Consider the following 13,814-nt stretch of genomic DNA (forward strand, 5'->3'; position numbering starts at 1 on the left):
GTGGTGGACAGGTCTGAACCCCAGCTGGAAATCCAATTTCAAATTGGTTCCAGCTGACCAAGCAGGTTTTTAGAACTTATGGTCTAGTGGTTCTCGGGGGCTGCTGCACCCCTCAGTTTAGATTCAGTCTGTACGCGTGAGAGAGCGCTGTGGATCGACGGGATCTGGAAAGGGAAATGAGAAGAGAGACTGAGTAAGCAATCCAGGAACCCCACTCCCCTAAAATCTGGGGATAAATAGGCTCCAGATAACTGGAGAAGGATAAGGGATTAGACTTGATCCCCCGGAGATACAGAACAGGCCCGGCTTTCTTCAAGGAAGGACTCTGTCCACCCGTTTCGCGTCAGAATATTTCTTGTGAGTTTTTCACATATGGGAATTATACCACAGTCCCTTCGCGCAATGGAAGTGTAAAGACTTTTTACAGCGTCCCTAACACTGCGGAAGACATTTAAAGGGCTAGGCTCTCATTTTAGTTTAGAAGCTCATTTCGCAGCCTCCCCAGCATGCACAAAGGCCTCTGAACTGTCGGAGCGCTCCCCATAACGGGCCGTCCAGAACCTAGGACCGACTTCCGTCTTGGCCCTTCAGCTCTACAGGAAGCTGGTCTACGTAGCCAATAGGAAGAGCACAGTCGCCACATGGCGGAGTGATTGGTTGAGACGATTGGCCGCCTCAGGGAGGGATTGCCCCCTATGAACCAATCAAGATGAATAATAGGGGCGGAGACAGATGAATGTCATCCATCTTCACCAATTAGTGTTTGTTCCTGTTTGAGAGCCGCTTGCCAATGGGGAGGGAGAGGAGGCGGGAAGAAGGAGCCGAACCGTCGAGTTATCGAGGAGGGGAAGGAGCGATCGGGATAAAGCCAGGGGAGACGCCGATGGAGATTTAATTCACTAATCGGTTCCTAGCCCTTAAAGGGGCCGTAGTAGCAGGTTGAGGCGGTGGCGCTGTGGAGTGCGGGTGTTCTCAGCGGTGGCGGAGGTAGCGGTGAGAGAACCACTTTAATTGGTGGGGTAGGTAACTCGGCGCCGGTGTGTGTGTGGGACTCATTCATTATTGGAGAATGGAGGCCGCCTGGTCCCAACGGAAATGGAACGTTAGGGGTCGGGGAACTGCCGTCGCGCGACCCGCTGTAAACAAGGCAGTGCAAACGATGGTGGCGCGCGAGCGGCGTCTCTGTAGCTGGCCCGGCCCGGCCCCTGGCTCGTGCTGCTTTGTTTACAGCTTGGGGGTGGCTGTGTTGGAAGAGTTCCCCAACGGTGCCTCGGGCTGGGCACAGCGCCAATCCCCGCTCCTCGGAGCAGGGCAGCCTGAACCCCCCTTGCGCCCGGTGGGTTCATCCGTGTCTGTAACGGGCGAGCGCTGCTTGGAGGCTGGGTTGCGGGGCGCCCCTCGGGGACGATCCTCTCCCCCGGCCTGAAGCTACTCGGTGGTATGAGGGGACCCGGTTCTCTGCCGGGGCGGGGATGTGCGCTCCCTAGTCCCTTAGCAGTCATAGCAGAGCCGTGACCGTCGGCCTCTAGGAGCGGCTGCTCTCGCGGCCTCTCCCGCCCCCCCAAGCAGGGCGCTCCCCAGGCATCGCTGCCTCGCACACCCGCAGGTTCTGTGTCTGGGCTGCGCGCAGCTAGAGGCGACAGTGGTCCCTGGCGGCGGCGCGGGAGCTCGCTGGCTGGTATCGCCGGCACAGTAGGATCCTCCACAGAGCGGCTTGTGTTCGGGGCTGCTGGCCTCCGCCTGGCCCAGCAGGAGCGGACGGCGGTTCAGCGCCTTGCGGGCTCTCTACACTGGCGGGGCCTGTTACCAGTAGAGCTGGGGGAAAGCGGAGAGAAACTGCTATTGGGGGGGGGCCTGGGAACCCTCCCGCCCCCATTCCCACGCCAGATTGGCTCCCGCTCGGCCAGTGCTAGGCCCTCAGGGGCACCGGGAGGAGGCCCGTGAGCTGGGGGTGAAACATTGTTTCCCGGGCGCTCTCTAGGGTTTGGTAACAAAGTTAATAATCTCCGCTCGGTGCGGTGTGTGAGAGGCCGCTGGCTCTAGCCTGGAGCTGCATTCAACTTCCAGTGTGAAACTGGGACTGAGAGAAATGGCTTGTTTTGACAGACTTCCGGGGGGGGGGGGGAAGAAACACTTTCAAAGCCCAGTTCAGACTCCCCAGGAAACGTGTGGTACAAGTGCCCTGCTCTCGCCCCCCTCCCCGTCTTCACTTTATTTTCATTGTAAGATATTTGTATCCAAAGACAACTTATTTTTACACCTGCAGTTTATTTGATGGTGATGATGATACCTAATTCTTAGTATGGCAATAAATGTACATCACATTTAATGAAAGCTATTCAATTTTATAGTCAAGATTCTAAACTTATATTACTATGCATGCATTTCTTTTTATTTGTATCTGCTACTCTTTCAAAGAGGTTGTTGAAATTGCAGTGGTACAGCTGCACCTGTGACTGCACATCTGTGTTTTTTGAGATTCATCTGATATAGTGGCTATCCTAGGCAAATGTAACATTCTAAAAAATACAGAATTCAGACAAACAACAAAATAATAATCTACCATCCAGGACATGCAGATTTCCTTCTGTTAATTATTTGAAAAAAAAAATCTTAAAACACACATTGCTACCCCAAATGATATTGCTAGAGCCAGCAATGCATCTTCAGCTAAAATGCCCATAGACTCAGCGGCATGATCAAGACCTAACAAAACAAACTAAGTAGGCCTTCCACAATACTCTAACCACCAAAACTGGGTTCTGATAGATTGTTGAGGAGAACAGTTTCCAGAAGCAACAGCTATCCATTGGTTCAGTTGTAAGGACTGAAAAATCAATCTCGAGACCAGACAGCAAGAGCATCAACTGACTGTGAGCCTATTTAGTATCTGACATCTGTAAAAGATGTAAACCATAGCAGCAAGCACGTTCGAATTCTGTACATTGAGTCTAATCATATAGCTAAAACAGGACCAAATTATCATCTTAGATATACTGTGTATCTCCAAAACTCTACTGTTGTGTAACGGAAATGATTTTTCATAAGATGTTTATGGACTTAGATATCTAAACACTGGAAAAGTAGTTAATTGATGGATAAAAATGTTTACTATAGGTGACCTGTACATAATTCTCTTGAGGTGGCAGAATGAAGAGCCATTCAGTTTTGGGAGAGAGTGAGAAACAGGACCGGTGCAACCCATTAGGCGACCTAGGCGGTCGTCTAGGGCACTAACATTTGGGGGGCGGCGACCACGGTGGCCAGATCTTCAGCCACCCTGATCATCATCGGCATTTTGGGGGCGGGACCTTCTGCTGCCTTTTTTGGGGGCGGGACCTTCCGCCCCCTCTGTTGGGGGCGGCATTTTGGGGGCGGGACCTTCTGTCACCTCTGTCGGGGGAGGCATTTCGGGGGCGGGACCTTCCGCCGCCTAGGGTGGCAAAAAAGCTGATCGTGCTCCTGGTGAGGAACAGAGGAATACAGAGTACTGGATTCAGAAATAAACTAGCAGTTATTGTAAATTGATGAAAGCAATAGAATTATGCTGCAATTTTAAAGAATTATTTCCCCAATATATTCTTTTGTCACTGTGTTACAGCTTACATTAACAGTGGGAGTTTAACTTTAATACTTTACAATCACAGTGGAAGACTACAAAGCAAGTGCTGGAAAACCACACACTGATTCTTATCTTGTCATGCTGTTACAGGAAGGAAACAGAATATTTTGATAAAACTTACATGGCAGGTTAGTAAGCAAGGTATTTTAGGACAGAAACAAATTTCCCCTCCCTTCTGAGAAAGCTTGAGTTTAATTCAACACCACTTTATAGTGATAAAAAGTTATTGGCATTTGATGTCTGGTTTGAGTCAGCTTGACAGTGGATGGGTGGTCCTCATCACACAAACCGCTACCATAGCTGCTAAGTGGCTTCCAGGTTAGTAGCCTAAGCAAGAGAGGCCAAGATCTCTTAGGGATAAATATTAATTTCCTCATTTCTGGAAGTGGTCTCTCAGAGAGCAGGGTGGAAGCACACTGCTTTGGTGATATAGTAGATAGGTGTATTGACACTCCCCATGCTGCAGGTGTTTCTGTTATTTATTTATTTATTTTTTCAAAAATTTAAGAGTTGTTTTCTCCCCCCTTGGTGTACCCCCCCCCCCCCCCCGGTTCTTGCCTAGAGATCACTTAGGTTAAAATTTGAAATGATTAAAAGAAACTAGTTTTATGAACTACTTATGGTAACTAACTTTGTGTTTCTGGTCATCTTGGACAGCTAAATTAGACCAGTCTGAATCTCCCTGCAGTAGCAAAACACAGATGTGTGTTGGTTTCTAGCAGTGCAGAGTGATGCTAAAATTGCCTCCACCCAAACAAGCCTCTTGTTTTAATTGAAGTACAATACTTATTGCAATACCCGATGTTGGGCCTGAGCAACTTGATAGTATCTCTTAAAACTTGAATTTAGTATGAGTGTACACATAGATACAGTTGTTTGTGCTTGCGTTAAATTTATTTTTCTGTGTACATTCATTAATATTCTCAAAGCGGTTGCTATTATGGCCCATGTGCAACTATCAGTATTTATATTTTATAGATAAGGTGTTCTGTGTAGGTGTAGTCTTTTTACTAGGGCTGTCACTTAATCGCAGTTAACTCATGCAATTAACTCAAAAATTAATCGTGATTCAAAAAATGAATCACTGTCAATCACAATTTTAATTGCACTGTTAAACAGTAGAATATCCATTAAAATTAATTAAATATTTTGGCTGTTTTTCTACATTTTCATATATATTGTATTGTGTTGTAATTGAAATCAAAGTGTTTATTATTTTTTATTACAAATATTTGCACTGTAAAATGATTAAAGAAATAGTATTTTTCAATTTGTCGTGAAAGTACAACTTACAAATGTAGAATTTTTGTTTTGTTACATAACTGTTTTGGTTTTTAGTGCAATGTAAAACCTCAGAGCTTACAAGTCCGCTCAGTCCTACTTCTTATCTTAGTGATTGGCTGAGCAAACAAGTTTGTTTTACAGGAGATAATGCTGCCCTCTTCTTATTTACAATGTCACCAGAAGGTGAGAACAGGTATTTGCATGGCACTTTTGTAGCTGGCATTGCAAGGTATTTATGTGCCATATATGCTCAATATTTATATGCCCCTTCATGCTTTGGCCACCATTCCAGAGGACATGCTTCTATGCTGATGACACTTGTTAAAAAAATTCATTAATTAAATTTGTGACTGAACTCTTTGGGGGAGAATTGTTTGTCCCCTGCTCTGTTTTACCTGCATTCTGCCATATATTTCATGTTATAGCAGTCTCGGATGATGACCCAGCACACGTTCATTTTAAGAACACTTTCGCTGTAGATTTCAGAAAACGCAAAGAAGGAAAAACAATGTGAGATTTCTAACCGATACAAGGTTTAAGAATCTGAAGTGCCTTTCAAAATATGAGAGGGACAGGGAGTGGAGCATGCTTTCAGAAGTCTTAAAAGAGCAACACTCCGATGCAAAACTACAGAACCTGAACCACCAAAAAAGAAAATCAACCTTCTGCTGGTGGGCTCCGACTCAGATGATGAAAATGAACATGCGTTGATCTGCACTGCTTTGGATTGTTATTGAGCAGAACCCATCATCAGCATGGACGCATGTCTACTGGAATGGTGATTGAAGTGCTAAAGATTCATATGTCCCTTCATATATCTGGCACGTAACTATCTTGCGACACCGCTACAACAGTGCCATGCGAATACCTGTTCTCACTTTCAGGTGATGTAAACAAGAAGTGGGCAAGCATTATCTCCTGCAAATGTAAACAAACTTGTTTGACTTAGTGACTCTAAAATTTTACATTGTTTTATTTTTGAATGCAGTTTTTTGTACATAATTCTACATTTGTAAGTTAAAATTTCATGATAGAGATTGCACTACAGTACTTGTATTAGGTGAATTGAAAAATACTATTTCTTTTTTTTACAGTGCAAATACTTGTAATTAAAAATAAATATAAAGTGAACACTGTACACTTTGTATTCTATGTTGTAATTGAAATTAATATATTTGAAAATGTAGAAAACATCCAAAAATATTTACATAAATGGTATTCTATTATTGTTTAACAATGTGATTAATCATGCCATTAATCACAATTAATTTTTTTAATCTCTTGACAACCCTACTTTTTACTTATTAGATCTTTGCTTTGACAGTTCTTCAAGGAAAGCAAGTTATAAAGCAGTGTACCCCGCACTTAGAGAAACTGGTTGTATTCTTTACCACTTAACCCAGGGGGTTATTAAGCTGAACACTTAAACTGACTATAGCTCCTGTAGTATTACATGGGGAGAAACAATAGTCTGTCAGCTAACAATTAAACCATTTATGGGTTTATAGATCAAAACCAGCACCTTTAAATTTCATTCAGCAGTCAACTGGTAGACAGTGCAGATCATGGCTTATGGGTATAATATGCTCCCTGTGGGAAGGAACCAGGCAGAGGATTAGTATCCAATAGTAGTTTTAAGGTGTGGCTCCATTTAAAGTACATTGCAGTAATCCAGTATTGAGGTGACAGAAGCATGGATATTTATGCTGAGATCTGCATCCAGAAGATCATAATCTTTCCAAGCACATATGATTATCTTGAAAAATAAAACAATAATGCAGTTGCATGGAGTCCTGCTGAGTGTTCAGAAGCAGCTGATATTGAACATGACACTCCCTACCCCACTCCATCTCCAAAGTTGTAAAGTGAAGCAATAAATGGTGGTCAGATTTCCTCAGCTGGGATGCTCATGCTTCTGCCATTTCTTGAGATTTTCCCCATTCTGCAATTGTTGTCTCAATCTTATCTGGGTTGAGTCTGAGACAGCTTGCACTTGGGGTCTTTTTGCTGCACCATGTGGGTTGGAATAGATGGAAACACAGAGATGGGTATCTTTCCTATACTGTGATCCATAATTCCCCTAATGACTTAAAACCTCATTGAACAGGAGGGGTGACAGAATATAACCTAGTAGAGCAGTGGTCTACACGTGGTCTGTCAGGGTAATCTGTTGGCGGTCTGCCAGACAGTTTGTTTACATTTGCATGGCTACCTGCAGCTCCCAGTGGCTGCAGTTCGCCATTCCCGGCCAATGGGAGCTGCGGGAAGCGGTGGCCGTCACATCTCTGTGATAGAGCCTTGCATGAGAGAACAAATAGTAGTTGCTCAGTACTTCTCACTGGAATCCCTCAAAAAAAAAAAGGTAAAGACCCGTATGTATCTCAGTATTTTTTGTGACAGACTTGTCTTTTTATGATCAAAGATTAAATGCATAAGGTTTGAGACTATTAAAACTGCATGACTAAAGTTGGGTTTCTAAGTCCATACGCTGGTGCCTGAATAAGTGGCCTGACTTAAAAAGTGTCAAACGCCCGGTAGCTTTTACTGACTTCAGTGGGAGCTGTTGGTTGCTCATTGATTTTGAAAAGCAACTTTAGGTGCCTGTTTTTGAAAATGTTGGCAATGATGTATAAGAAAGCACAGTGCCTTATAGAACATATTTATAACTTTGTAACAAAAACAACACCAAAAAAAGCTGAACGAGGTTCTCATTTTTAGCATGAGTTCCATAGGAATGTCAGTAAACCAAATCTGATCATGAACTTTTTTCTTTTTAAAACAAACTAACCAACCACTCCCAAACCATGTCAAGAGTTGAATTCTGAAATTCATAATCTGTTAATAAGATGGGAAGAACACCAACAGCCAAATTGCAGGCTGTTCCATACTGCCCTGAAGGTAAGGGATTCAAGTTGTTATACACAGTTAGTCACAGAAACTATCTCTTATTCTTGACTTACGCATAAATCTCTTGTTGATGCAAAGACTAACCAATCATGTCAAAATAGCTAATGGCATATTTATTGCATGTATCTTGCAAGCACAGACCTGACTTGACTTTTCAAAAAGGCGCACTGTATCTCTCTGGGTTCCAAAAGTAACCTAGTAGTACTTCCCCGCCTGCCACCCCTTCAGCTGTCTAGATAATACCAATGGCCTGAGAAAAGTATTATTTAACGGAGTTCCAAAAAGCAATGGAATTACTTTTCTTATGTTTCTCTATACTGCATATTATGGTAGTATTTTACACCACTTTTTTGACTGAAGCAGACTGTATGTTCAATTTATAAAACTCTAGCAGATATTGGCAGACATTTGGGGAATGGAGGTAGAAATCCCTACAATTTAATAAATCTTGGAAAATAATGTTGCTTCTCCATCAACTTTCAGGAATTCTGAAACAATATAGTGAGCTTGTGTGAATCACTTCTTGGCTTGGCTTCATCTTGCAAATGAACTAGTCTGTTTTTGACCTTAATTGCTGGTTATTTTTTCTCTGTACATTTTTTTGACTGGGACTACAATGCTTCTAAGTACAGTAGAATCTGCTTAATAGCAAACTGGATAATAACTCCTGGTTAATAGCAACATTTTGCCAGGAACCGAACCAGTCCCATCTCATGGACTTTAATGTTAATGGAATTTGTAAATTGGCAACAACATGACCCTTATTGAGAATGTTGTTTGGAAGCAAAGCCCCTGCAGCAGGCAGGATCCTGAGATGTGCATTCTCTGGCTGCAGCCCTGCAAACCTGCCTGCATGCAGGCACTGCATCCGAGGTAAGGGGCTGTGGGCTGGGACGGGATGCTGTAGCCTGGATGCTGGAGCTTCATAGTACCTCTCCCCGTCCTATCCAGGCTTCCCCCTGACAGGGGGCTGCACCCAGGGTTCCTTGTGCTGGGATGTGCTTAGCACTGGAGAATGCGACAAGTCTTGTGCAGCTTTCTGGGCTCCCAGTGCCCACACTCCCATAGAAAGCCCCAAGGTCCAGGCTGTAGCGCCCCCCCCCCCCCTTCTGCTGTTCTGCCCACAGGTAGGTGGGCAGAACTGTAGCCAGGGAAAGCACATCTAATTAGTAATTAAGATAATGATTACTTAATCTGCAGCAAGGAAAATTTAGGTTAGCTATTAGGAAAAACTTTCTAACTGTAAGGGTAGTTAAGCTCTGGAATAGACTTCCAAGGGAGGTTGTGGATTCCCCATCACTGAAAGTTTTTAAAAATACCTGTCAGGGACACTGTAGGTTTACTTGGTTCTTCCTCAGTGCAGGGGGCTAGTCTAAATGACACATGAGGTCCCTTCCATCCCTATATTTTTAAGATTAATGGACTAAAGTGTGGGGTGGGGAGGGGAGAGTTGGAGGAGATGCGGCAGGCTAGACAGCAGAATAATGCATTAAATCACTACTTCTCTAGAGACCAGATTTCATGTTTTGAAGTTGACAAAGTAAATGTAATGTTTAGTTCTGCAGGGATATTTCTTTGTAGGTAAGCAGTAGACGCAACTGATTTGGTCAACTTAATACATCCTCTCTACACGCACACATATCATACATAATTAGAAAGTTTGTCTACTTTATGATTGGAACTGTCAGATGGCCAGGAAATAGGGATAAATAATGACACCATCAACTTGTTAATATGACCACTTTGAAATATTTGCATTTGTTCATTGTGCAGCAACCCTACTAGTATATGCACAAATAAGGTTTTATTAAAAACTTAGATGCCATTGGGTTTTTGAAGAATGCGGAAAGTACTTCGTCATCCACATTTTCCCATCCATGTTGCAATGGTGGTCCAATGTCTGTGGTTTACCTATATGCAAAGACATCCAAGTCTTTGTATGCCAAGATGCTTTTTTGACTTGCTCTTCAAAACTGTCCTCATGTGGTGGGAGCTTGGCCAGTGACTTGGCCTTTTTGATGACTAGATGGAAGTGCATGCAATTCAGGTCTTTGTGGGCCTCCTTTTCATTCTTGCTCTGGTCATACTGCACTGCTGCTAACTTCCTTGATGCAGAAATTGTGGCTTGTCCATCACTCTCTTCCAATTTGACAAGATCTTTGGAGTTTTAAGCTCCCTTTGTCTTGACAACATTAATCACAATCCCTCTTCCTCCCCCCCTCCCCTGCCCAGTACATCTTGTTACATTTTGTCAATGCATGTACAGCAGGAAGTATGTTGCAGGAGTGAGTGTAGCACAGATTGCATGCACAGGTATGAAACGATGCTCATCTGTTGTGCTGGTAATTGCCTGTTTCAATCCACATGTTATCAATGTGTTCCATTTTTTGGAAAGTAATAAAAAGCAAGGTCCAAAACATCTGTATCGGGTAATTTAATTACTATGGTTCCTTTGATACCAAGATACCCAAAAGTCATATTGGGACATACAGCATGCATCCTTGTGTCTGCTTCCTAAATAATCATGGAGGATCGGTCCATCAGTGTCTATTAGCCAGGATGGGCAGGGATGGTGTCCCTATCCTCTGTTTGCCAGAAGCTGGGAATGAGTGACGGGGATGGATCACTTGATGATTACCTGTTCTGTTCGATCCCTCTGGGGCTGGCATTGACCACTGTCAGAAGACAAGAAAATGGGCTAGATGGACCTTTGTTTTGACCCAGTATGGCTGTTCTTATGTTCCTCTTGAGCACAGTGCAAGTCTTGGGCTTCTTCAGCGCTTCTACTGGTGATGGACTTCGCTACTTCTCTATTGGAAAGGCCTCCAGCAGGAAGGAGTGTTTGTTGCGTGTGCTCCTACATTGTTGGGTGCGTTTTGAACCATACATTCACATAGGAATTTTACTAGTAACTTCTAGTTGGATGCAATGTTTAGAAATGTTTTCCCCATGGAGTAACATGGCATCTACCAATCACCTGGTACTTTTTGCATCCAACGTTCAATCCGGTCCAACACTGTCTTTCTGCAGTTTCAGTTATTGTTGTCATATCTGTTAGCTAATTCTGTAATTAAAGTGTTTATGTCAAATCCTTTTAGGACCTTCCTCAAGTACTCCGCAGTCAATTTATTGGATGTGTGGAATTTGTCCCCAGCCATCATTTGCATGGCATCTCTGATGTACACTCTAGTTTCTTTGTTGCGTGCTCTTAGCTCCTGGGTTTTTTCAGCTTGAGCTTCCAGTCAATGCCCTAATTTATCTTTGTCTATTCTTCTCATTGTTCCATCAGCCTTGAAGAGGTTCTGTTGGGTGACTAAGAACGGTTGCTATTGAAACATCATCTCTGCATCTTGCTCAGGACAGGTCTTCGTGGAAAATTATCTCTGGAGTGATAGCTACTGTGATTTGTCCCTCCCTTGTCAGACTTAAATTTGATCATCTTGGCTTTGTCAGCAAATGGTTTGATGCTAGATTTCTTAACTGGGCAGAAGATTCTGATGGGACATCTAGCTTCACGTTCACCTCTTACAAATCTCTCCATTTGTTCCTCACCCGCATCTGCTATTTTTAGTAGAGACATCTGATGTTACGTGCTGTCCCGTAGATATGTTAAGTACCTCTGGATGTGATTCAAGCTCAGATGGGTTTGTCATATTGATGACATGGTTGGTAAGAGCTGTAATGTACTCTTCATCCCTCTTCAGTACAGAGGTAAGGTATTGTGTACATGCCTTGCTTTTGCTATTTCTAGTTAGGCCACTTCTTTCTCTCATAGCTTTTGCATATTCACTCAGGATCTGACTTGTGAGAGTCCATCTGATCAGTGCTGGCTTCTTTATTGTCAGTCCCATACTCCCACTTCTGCTCTTTGAGTCTCTTTAGCAGTTTTTCTCTGTTTCTGTGTCATTCTAATTTCATTGAAAGGACCAGGAGTCTGATGCACAGCAAATTCTCTAGATTCAAAGAGCTGGCTGTATTTTACAGAATCTTTATTGAGGTTGCAGGAACAAACCATCCTGATGTGTAGAAAGAACAGTAAATATGGCAGGTGACCTACTTGGCTTAACAGTGCAATCCTTGCTGATCTTAAACACAAAAAAGAAGCTTACAAGAAGTGGAACATTGGACAAATGACCAGGGAGGAGTATAAAAATATTGCTCAGGCATGCAGGAGTGAAACAGGAAGGCCAGATCACACTTGGAGTTGTAACACGCAAGGGATGTTAAGAGTAACAAGAAGGGTTTCTACAGGTATTTTAGCAACAAGAAGAAGGTCAGGGAGAGTGTGGGCCTCTTGCTGAATGAGGGAGGCAACCTAGTGACCGAGGATGTGGAAAAAGCTAACATACTCAATGCTTTTTTTGCCCCTGTCTTCACGAACAAAGTCAGCTCACAGACTACTGCACTGGGCAGCACAGTATAGGTAGGAGGTGACCAGCCCTCTGTGGAGAAAGAAGTGGTTCAGGACTTTTAGAAAAGCTGGACGAGCACGAGTCCATGGGGCTGGATGCACTGAATCCGAGGTTGCTAAAGGAATTGGCGGATGTGATTGCAGAGCCATTGGACATTATCTTTGAAAACTTGGCGATCAGGTGAGGTCCCTGGATGACTGGGAAAAGGCTAATGTAGTGCCCATCTTTTTTAAAAAAGGGAAGGAGGAGGATCCAGGGAACTACAGGCCAGTCAGCCTCACCTCAGTCGCTGGAAAAATCATGGAACAGGTCCTCAAGGAATCAATTTTGAAGCACTTTGAGGAGAGAAAAGTGATCAGGAACAGTCAGCATGGATTCATCAAGGGCAAGTCATACCTGACTAACCTAACTGCCTTCTATGATGAGATAACTGGCTCTGTGGATGAGGGGAAAGCAGTGGATGTGTTATTTCTTGACTTTAGCACAGTATTCTTGCCAGCAAGTTAAAGAGGTATGGTCTGGATGAATGGACTATAAGGTGGATAGAAAGCTGGCTAGATCATCGGGCTCAACAGGTAGTGATCAATGACTCCATGTCTAGTTGGCAGCCAGTATCAAGAGGAGTGCCCCAAGGGTCAGTCCTGGGGCTGGTTTTGTTCAGTATCTTTATTAATGATATGAAGGATGGTGTGGATTGCATCCTCAGCAAGTTTGCAGATGACCCTAAACTGGGAGGAGTGGTAGATACGCTGAAGGGTAGCGATAGGATACAGAGGGACCTAGACAAATTAGAGAACTGGGCCAAAATAAATCTGATGAGGTTCAAGTGCAGAGTCCTGCACTTAAGAAGGAAGAATCCCATGCACTGCTACAGACTAGGGACCGATTGGCTAGGCAGCAGTTCTGCAGAAAGGGACCTAGGGGTTACAGTGGACGAGAAGCTGGATATGAGTCAGCAGTGTGCCCTTGTTGCCAAGAAGGCCAACGGCATATTGGGCTGTATTGATAGGAGTATTTCCAGCAGATCGAGTGACGTGATCATTCCCCTCTGCTCCGCATTGGTGAGGCTTCATCTGGAGTACTGTGTCCAGTTTTGGGCCCCACTCTACAAGAAGGATGTGGAAAAATTGGAAAGAGTCTAGCAGAGGGCAACAAAAATGATTAGGGGGCTGGAGCACATGACTTATGAGGCGAGGCTGAGGGAACTGGGATTATTTAGTCTGCAGAAGAGGAGAATGAGGGGGGATTTGATAGCTGCTTTCAACTTCCTGAAAGGGCATTCCAAAGAGGATGGGTCTAGACTGTTCTCAGTGGTACCAGATGATAGAACAAGGAGTAATGGTCTCAAATTGCAGTGGGTATAGGTTGGATATTAGGAAAAACTTTTTCACTAGGAGGGTGGTGAAGCACTGGAATGGGTTACCTAGGGAGGTGGTGGAATCTCCATCCTTAGACGTTTTTAAGGTCAGGCTTGAGAAAACCCTGGCTGGGATGATTTAGTTGGGGATTAGGTCCTGCTTTGAGCAGGGGGTTGGACTAGATGACCTCCTGAGGTCCCTTCCAACCTTATGATTCTGTGAAAGGAAATA

The 13,814-nt window shown here is 43.9% G+C and overlaps 1 protein-coding gene across 3 annotated transcripts in view; it reads left to right on the plus strand.

Moving 5' to 3' along the window:
• Positions 1–818: 818 nt before the first annotated feature.
• FRYL (FRY like transcription coactivator) overlaps positions 819–13,814 on the plus strand; it is a 394,573-nt gene continuing 381,577 nt past the window's right edge. For 2 of the 3 annotated variants that reach the window (XM_034771653.1, XM_034771656.1), the window contains exon 1: positions 819–1,019. The gene's annotated coding sequence lies outside the window, so the exon portion shown is untranslated. The remainder of the gene's footprint in view (positions 1,020–13,814) is intronic. The other variant, XM_034771654.1, reaches the window with a different exon arrangement.

This window comes from Trachemys scripta, chromosome 5 (assembly GCF_013100865.1).
Source record: "Trachemys scripta elegans isolate TJP31775 chromosome 5, CAS_Tse_1.0, whole genome shotgun sequence".
In the NCBI taxonomy this organism is placed as follows: Eukaryota; Metazoa; Chordata; order Testudines; family Emydidae; genus Trachemys; species Trachemys scripta.